At 45.9% G+C, this 8,890-nt stretch overlaps 1 protein-coding gene across 1 annotated transcript in view; it reads left to right on the top strand.

The window, feature by feature from the left end:
• The first annotated feature begins 2,093 nt into the window (after positions 1-2,093).
• The window catches only part of CNOT6L (CCR4-NOT transcription complex subunit 6 like), a 30,042-nt gene continuing 23,245 nt past the window's right edge, over positions 2,094-8,890 (top strand). Inside the window, exon 1 of the mRNA XM_009641518.2 lies at positions 2,094-2,264. The gene's annotated coding sequence lies outside the window, so the exon portion shown is untranslated. The remainder of the gene's footprint in view (positions 2,265-8,890) is intronic.

The following is an 8,890-nucleotide window of genomic DNA, read 5'->3' as shown; positions in this document are numbered from 1 at the left end:
AACCCCGGCGCTTGGCCCCCGTCCCCTCCGGGGCGGCCGGCATCCCGCGATGGGACCGTCACCTGGCGCCGCGGCTGACCCGGCAGCGGGCTTGGCGAGGCTGTTTTGGGGGGGGTCTCGCCGCTTTTTCCCGGTGGTCCGCAGCAGCCCAGTACGAGGAAGAGGGCAGGAACGTCACCTGCAATAAAAGCTGGGCTGTGAGCTCAGGCGGCGGTGCTTGCAAATAAAATTATGCGCCTAAACACTTGAGTTTTTGTAACAGTTTGGGGCTCGCTTTTTAAACTCAAGTACTCTTCGTAAACATGGCGGAGGGCTCGGTTGCTTTCTGCCGTTTCGTGGCCACACCAAGTTTTATCTGACCTTCTGAAATCTGTAGCTGAGTCGCCTTTATCAGGCCATTTTTGAAACTTTGAGTAGGCTAAGTATTTGCTTTGGGGAGTTACAACTTCTCATGAGCCGGCCTGCTGATAAGAATTTTAGATGGCCTTGTTTAAGCTAAGGGGGGGTTGCCACAATTAAATTCATACCTGTGCCATCCCCTCTCTGTGACGTCCCGCTGCTCAGCCAAGCACAAACGTGCTCCCCCACAACCTAAAACTAACTTGGAGGGCAAAACACCTCATCCTGAAGTCGCTCACAGTTATACTTCTTGCGTGTGTAGACATGGCTGATAATGCAAGTGATGATAATGTATCTATTTTTAGCCTCTGCCGTTCCTTTGAGATGTTTTTGCCCCGGTGCTTTTTTTTTTTTTCCCTAAAAAACAATTAAATAGTAGTACATTATTTCCAACAACAAAGTCTTCCCTGTGACACAACCCAAGGAATTCCTGGAAGCTGTATCCCAATTTGGAGGGCCAGAAAGCTCTGACGAAGGTGGAGCATGGCCTTTACGAACACGGCACTGCCACTGATTTTATTTCTGTGTTCAAAATAGGGAGCGATAGTGAAATTCGTACCGCCATCTTCCGAAACGCAGCCTGCTTTAGGTACGGCCGCATGCTGGCACGACCTCACAAAAGATAAAGGCAGGGCTTTACGTTTGAGGTTTACTTTGCGCTGCGTGCAAGCGCCGCAGCCTGACCTGACTTCCTGTACGTAGCCCTTCTCCCTTCCACAGCCCCACGCTTCGGACGGCTTTATTCATTATTGAACACAAGTGGGTTTGGAGCCACCAAAGCGCTCGCCTATGGCTTTCTTCCCCCCCCCCGCCCCCAGAACCCCCCCGGAGGGTGGTGGGAGTTTATTTACAGCTTGATTTTGTAATTTTGCTCCAGAGTGGATCGGCAGCGCACACTTCTGACATCTTGCCTGCTCCACGCTCTGGAATAACGATAGGCATCGCCGTACGCACGACCCGCGGTATCGTGTCGATTCATCCAAATAGAACTTATGTTTGAGGGTTAACTCGGGCGTTAAATCTCCTTGCCCGCTGTCTTCAAAGAAGATTGAGGATGACAAAAGCCCCGTCACAGTTTGACTGTTCGGTTTAACTGAACGGTGGGAATTTTGCAGTGCTTTGCTGTCTGCTAAACAAATCCTGCTAAACACTTTCACTTTTGTTCTTTTCTTACTATTAAAAGTGAGGGCGGTCTACTCGGAGTGCTAAAGTACAGCAGAACTTAATTTATTCCGTTTTATCTTTTCTTCCTGCAGGGGCTCTTTCTAATTTAGTTTGTGTATTTAATTGAAGGATAAAGTACAATGTAAATGGCTGATGGGTATTGCCACGTTCCTGAGCTAAGTTTAGGTTTCTTCTGTCCTTGGAAGCCGAGATCCTAACGTGTCAGCAGCACTGGAACAAGAATACCCATCATCAGACTGTTAGAAAAACTTAGTTTGGCAGCAGCACGAAAAACACAAAACTTTGCAGATTCATTTTAGTCGCTGCTGAGTTTCCCACCAGGTCTATATGGTAAACTTCTGCTGGCACAGCTCTGTCTGCGAGCGCTGTGACGAAGTGTGACCCGTGACTGACATAGCTGTGCCAGCAGAAGTCCCAGCTGTAGAAGCAGTTATCTGCCAAAGCGCACTTTCACTGATATAGCTTGTTTTCGTTTTTAAAGGGTGTTTTTCCCTGTCCTGGTAGCAGTGCTGCTGCCAGTAAAGCACCGTGCTCCCAGGGACGTAGCGTAATCGGGCATTTATTTGCCTGGCTTGGAAGGGATGACCCGTCAGGGTGTATTTTCTGCGTGTGGCTCTCCTCTTCCCATCCGCCGCCTGTAGGAGCTCGGTCACGTTTGCAGTGGGAATTCTCTGGTGGAAGTAAGTGATGTTGTGGCTGCCACTTGTTTTATTTCCTTCCAAAGGTGTTTCTAAAACTTTTCATTTCGCATGATAAGCTTCTTTCTTTCCCGCGTGTGTTGTTCACTAACACAACTGTGGTTGTTCATTAACATTCTAGTTTTTACAAAGAGCGAGGCAGGCTTTTGCAAGTTCGCCAAGCACAGTAATATTTAGCTTTCACACCCCTCTTACAAGAAATAAGCCAGAAAGTGATCCCAAGGTGTGCGTGGACTCTGGTAGTAAAATGAAAAGGCACCACTGGAGAAAAATTAATTCATTTCCACACTGGGTAAGTCTTAATTTAAATCTAAAACACGGAGAAGAAAAACTTACACTTAGCTAGATCGCAGCAGCCGCTGTCATTTTTGTTCAGAGTCAGTGTGCACAGATGGGGAGGTGTATTCCTTTTTTCTTATTAAAACCTTTCCGAGGCCATTCTGGTTTTAAGCGATAAAATTACACGTCAGTAACGTGCTTAATTTTAGAGCAAACTTTCTTGAACTGCAAAAAAAAAAAAAAAAAATTCCTGCTTAGATCAGCTTTAATCTGTTGGACGCTTTTGGGTTACTTGGGTTTAAAGGGGGAGATAAATATGAATAAATGGCTTGCTTACTAGTTATTGGAAAGAGCTTTTGGGGTGCCAGAGGGGCACTCTAGGCACTGGATGGAACCTGATTTGCAGAATACCGAGAAAGCAAATGTAACAGTGGAGCTTAGTTATTTGGGAACATAAGATGGCATTTGAGAAACCTTTAAAAAATAAGTTAAAATGTGTCTTGGGCTTATTTAGATTCAGGAGGATTTGCTGCAGATTTACTGCTTTAGAGCATTAAACGCTAAGCCTCTTGTAATTTTTTTTTTTTTTTTCCCCCCCAAATTCTGTGGGTTCTCTTGATGATTGCCTGTAATCAAGGCTTGGGTGCTTGTTACTTGCCTTCTTCAGTTTAACAGCACGTTTCTCCTGTCTCGAGCAGATTTGCTAGTGCCATAAAGGTATAGATAGCTCTCCTCTGCATTTGTCCGTGCCCCCTGCGCACCGCTGGTGGCTCCGGCTAGGGGAGCAAGCTGCCTTTAACGCTGCATTTACCTTGCTCAAGATGCCCAGCTGTCAGGTCTTCCATCCCTCTGGAAAGCCGAGTAGAAATTGTGACTAAACGCAAGAGCTGTGCGTTCTCCTCCATTTATCAGGTTATCCGTTAATGGACGTGTCAAAACACGCGGCGAGCTGGGTTGATGGTGCAACTGTCCCAGCTGAGCTGACTGAACTTTGCTGGTGCCGGAAAGGGAAATGCTGCTTTGCTCCCGGCCCTGCCACTGGTTGGACCCTGTGCTGAGCCAGATTCGCTCCCTAACCTGACAATAAATCAACAAACAAACCAGGAGATGGAGGCTGCAAAGCGTTCGTGTTTTTTGAAAGCGTTGATTCTTAACATCAGCAGTGACGGTACCATGTAGCTTCACCTTTTGATTAATTCTTCGGGTTTCCGTGATTTGTCTGTACAGCTTCTCCATCTCGCCTGTAAAGATAAAAGGAAAGACTTTCTTAAGATGTTTCTTTGTCAGTGTCTTTAGCTGGTGACAGCGTTTCTGGTATTCTCTTGTTCTCCTTCTCTATCTTAAAAGGCTTGTGCATCTCGGGTCCGTGTCAGCAAACTTCACACGTGTACTCCCTGCTGCAAGACACCCAATCCCCCCCAAAAAACCCATCAGACAACTCAGAGGGGAAAAAGCAAACTCTGAAGTATCCCGCAGGAGATAGCAAGAAGACTTTATATGGACAGGATTTACTGGATCCATTTGTACCTCTTTCCGGAGTGCCTCAGAGTAGATCTCCAAGAGCGAGGTGCAGAGAGGACGGTGCAAGGCCTTGAGCTGAACACGCTGACTGGCTTTGCTTGGAGCATGGTAAATTCACAAAAGGGCTGCACGACAGCAACCCGTAACGGCAAGGTACTGGATGTGACTTGGTTTCTGTTCTTTGGGAGAAAGTCCCCTCAAGAGTTCTAAACAAGGAAAAAAATCCACCTCAGAAAAAAAAAAGACAAACCAAACTGAAATTACTCTGAATTAAAAAAAAAAAAAAAGCAGCACCGGAAAAAAAAATCTCTCCAGCAAAGTTGCTCTGTTTAGAACAGTGTTCAGCCGCAACCAGAAAGCTTTCCCTCCCGCGTTTGAGAGGTGGTCCTTGAAAATATGATTAAAGGTAGGCAGAAATGCCTTACGTAAGGCAGAAATGCCTTATATGGTGTTCCCCAAGAAACAAGTTTTATCCCTTTCAAGGGGAGCCGTTAAACCAGCACTGATAGAAATGCTCCAAGATGAAGAAAAAAGCAGCTACAAGCAATTTTAGCAACGACAACTCGCGTGCAGTCAGTGAACACAGGTATTTTTGAAGATGTACGAAGTCAACACCCAGGGCCAAGGAACAGAACCCCCTTTAGCTTTTGTGTGCCGTGCACGCAAGTAATTTAACTACAGCTGGTAACCTGCATGTGTACACAAGGAACAGATAAGGCTGTGTGTGTTCACCCTTACTTTGGCATTTCCTGATGTAAATGATTAATGGCCTTTTATGATTGCACAGCGTTGTAGCTGTTTATGCTTAGCATTTAGCTAAATGGTTTATTGTCTTCCACATTCTGCTTGCCTGTAAAGGGGCTTTATGTTTTCTCTAAGAAAGGTATATAAAGCAAGATTAAAAGGGCTGTGGTGCATATTTTAAATGAAGTTAACACGGCGCTTACGCTGTCTGCAGGCAGATTTCGCAGATTTACAACACAGTCCTGCTAGCAAAGGTGCTCGGACCGTCTACGCTAGCAGCAGAGAAACAAAATACTTTTCCCTTTTGAAACTTCCACTTTGAGCACAAGAGAGTAGGGCCAGAGGAGAGAGGAAGAGGAGGGGTTTTCGCTCATTGCCTCGCCTCCAGAAGCAAGTTGAGGCCGGCTTCTGACACTGATGGTTAAAAGCGGCAGCGTCAAAAATAGCGATCTCTGGATCAAAACAGCAGCGCTGCTGTCTGGCTCAAATTCAAGGAGGTCCACAGGCATTCTTGTACTATTTTACTTGTCCCAAGTCTTGCCGATGACAATGATCAGCACGTGTTATTGAGGAAAAGATCTAGGAATAAAGATGACAACCCTCAAGACGGGGGATATACTGAGTCCATGGGGTGATGGATCTTCAGAAGGGTTTTTAGGTTTGGGGGTTCCCTCTCCCATGTGCAGCTTGAGGATTGGCAAATCTTTGACTGTTTACAGACACGCTCCGACTACTCCTTCAGAGCACCCTGCCACCCTCCCTGCTGATGGCAATCAGGATTATTCGTTACCCTAAACCAAGCGTAAAGGCAAACCTCTTGCGCCCTCGGTTTTTTATAGCTGGGAAACTACAGGAGGCAGCACTCTTCCGAAAAGCCCATGGGCCTTTGCCCTTCCCGAGTTACACACCCACCTGTGTTCTCCAGAAAGGGGAACGCAAACCAAAACTCCCGACTAAGGGTCCTTTATCCAGGCCACCAGCCCTTAGACAACTACTACTGCAAGTAAAAAGCTCTGCAGTTCTCCTACTTACAACCACCTGAAACTAAAAACCCAATGGAACTGTCTAAAGTGCTTTTTAAAGGCAAAAAAAATATTCGTGGGCTGAGGCAGCTCTGCAAGTTGCAGGAGAGAGAGGAATGTTGAGCCTCGCGTTCCTGGGGAGGGAGGTTTTGTTGTCTGCTTTTGGGGCAGGCAGGGAGAAGGAAGGTCTCCAAAAAAGTAAGGGAATTGCCTTCTGCTTAGCAATACTCATGGCTACAGACAGAAGGGATGTGTAGCCTTTACCTTACAGGGTCCCAGTATTGAAAAGGGAGGTTTCCCTGTCTAAAAAAAAAAAAAAAGGCTTTGGTTTTCTTCTTAAGACATTCTGACAGCTCTAGAAACCTGCTTCGCTGACAGACGATTTTGAAAAGGAGGTTTTTATGGGCTGCTAAGCCAAGTTTTGTGAATGCTAAGATATATGCCTTTTGGGTAAATTTGAAACCCGGAAAGCCTCTTTTGTTTTCATTTCTGCCAGTGTCCTCTACCAGCTAAACCAACCCTTTTTAGCCAGTTTCTTCTTTGAGTGAGGGACCTGAGCCTCACATTGGGAGCAGTGGTGCAAAGTGACCCCCTCTTCTTTTTGTCCTCTCTGCTTTGGTGTCAGGGTCCATCCAACATAGTTTTTCAGTTCATCAGATTTCCCAAGTTACCAAGATAACTACAAAAAACATCCGCTTTTGGTCAAGCTGCTAATAATAGTCAGGGTTTGTAGACTGTGTTCAAGTTTGCTGTTTACCCTTTAGGGCAGCCGAACGAATTGATTGCATAGTTTTCCCCTCACTTTTCAGGAATGCTTCCATCTGACTGAACATCTTTGTGCCTTCTAATCACAAATTAGTTTTGCTTTTTTTTCTTCCTAAGAAATCAATCTCAAGGCACTCCCAGAAGGGTCTGGCTTGGCTTTAAGCATATATAAAGAGAATCGTGTTGAGGAAGACTTCCTTCTGTAGATTTTTAGCTGGGTTTTTTCCATGCAATACTTGCAGAAATATTGAGAAGGGGGAAAGCAGAAGACAAACTTTGTGTGCTTTGCTGAATATTACCATCCTGTTTTGTAAACAGCGGAGTGGAAAGGTCCTGCGCGTTTTTCAGTTTCCAGCTCTGTGGCCTGCAGCTATTCCCGCTCCTGGTGCTTAACGCTAAGATTTCATGGCCTAAAAAGGTATTTGTGAGCTTCCGATGGCAAGGTCCCACTCAAGCACTCCAGATACATTTGCCTCTTCCACGTAAGCTAGGGAATTTGCTCTTGGGGGGGTGGAGGTGAATGCACACCCGCGGCTTGTCTGCTGTACGTACTTGTGTGAAGTCAATAAGCTTCCCGATGGCACGAGGGGTGCGTATCTCCTTCAAATAAATGGCTTTTATCTTGAGGCAGCCTTGACACATGGAGAATATCCTTCGCTCTTCTCATTGCTTCAGGCTGAAAGCTGGAGCAGAATTGAAACGCTCGGAGGAAAGCGTCAGAGTTGTCACCCCGTCATCCCCAGGGAGAAACACAGATAGGAACCGCTACCAGCGCCGTGAAACTGCCAGCGTTTCCTGGCCTTTTGGAAAGGGTTGGTTCGCTCGCTTCTTGTCGGAGCACGTATCGGCATGTGCTGCTCAGCCCTTGCACACGACACAGGCTGCTGCAAGACAGAGCTCCCTGCTGATACAGATAGGAAACTTAAAACTGATTTGCAAGGGATGAAAGCAGAATAGTTGTCAGTAACTGAGCTCTCCAGGTAAACGAAAAACACTCTTTGCGTTTTCTTAGACTCGTGGAACTTGCAGCTCCTGGCAGGAAAAGGCCAACTGGGGGAGTGCTGAATGTAGATCCAGAAAACTGGTTACCGCTTGCTCTGTATCTTAAAACTCAATTTATATTTATTCTGTTACACAAATTTACAGCTGGCCCTGGAAATGGTAGAGCGCTAGCACAGGATGAATTATCCACCCAGCAGAAATTTCCACTTGTGAACGCCTTTCCTCTAATCCCTTTTTGTTTTGGAAAGTTAAGAAAGCAGAAGGAAAACGAGGCCAGGCAACTTCTCACATACCAGAATATGGTCAAAAGTGCCAGGAGGAGTCAGGTTCAGACTGTCAGATGGCCCTTGGCTTGCATTTTTTCTTCCAGCCCAATTACCTTTTACCACTGGGAGTAGTTCAATCTCTAGGCACATCTTTGTACCTGTGCAATGATCCTCTTCCTTCTCCTTAGTCTGGAGCAAAAGATTGTGCAGGAGTACAGTTCATCGGATAAATTGGGAATATTTTGAATGGATGAGAGAAGCACATATATAAATATTTGAGACCTGTGTGTAGAATAGGAGTTTAGTTCAGTTTTTTTCTTCTTTACAATACTAAGGTCCCTCTGAAATGTCTCTGATTACAAGGCTATGTAGACTTTTTGCAGACTTACGCAGCAAAGTTTGAGTGAGGCTGTGGCCTTAGGATATCTGTTTGATCCTTTGATGTATTTTTTGGCGTTTGGTTTGACTTGAAGGCTGCACAGTGACTAGTCCTGTGATGAACTGCAAGATGTTTTTCTGCCTGCTATAATAACCCCTGGGTGCTGCCAAACAAAGCTCCCCAAGCACGTAGAGGTGGTACCGTTCAATTTTAAATTGATGGCCATTTATTTCATGGCAGCTGCAGGTATGGACAAAACAACCCTGGATGTGTATGTGAGAAGATGAGTATAACTCAGAAGTATTTTCTACTTGGAAAATTACATGTTATAAAACCTCAAGCTGTCAACAATGCTACAGCATTCCTGAGTCCGTACCAGCTTCTTCCGCATACCCACTGTGTCTGTGCTCTTGCTTTAGGGTCCATTTCTGTAAAGCAGCGGTGTGCGTGCAACCCAACGGTGAGTGATGCTTGGTAGGATCAGGCCTTCGGACTGCATTTCTCTTCTTTAACTTCCTTTCAGAGATCGTTATCTGCTTTGCAGGTTTCTACAGCACTTAGCGTCGTGAGTGCTTGGACCTCCTAGCACCTTGGTGCCTTGAAAGAGAGCCTTAGCGCCTTAGCTCTTCC

The sequence above is a fragment of the Egretta garzetta genome, unplaced genomic scaffold (genome assembly GCF_000687185.1).
Source record: "Egretta garzetta isolate BGI_Z169 unplaced genomic scaffold, ASM68718v1 scaffold77, whole genome shotgun sequence".
Taxonomy (NCBI): Eukaryota; Metazoa; Chordata; class Aves; order Pelecaniformes; family Ardeidae; genus Egretta; species Egretta garzetta.
Note: the sequence above shows the minus strand (reverse complement) of the source record. Positions and strands in the feature narration are given on the sequence as shown.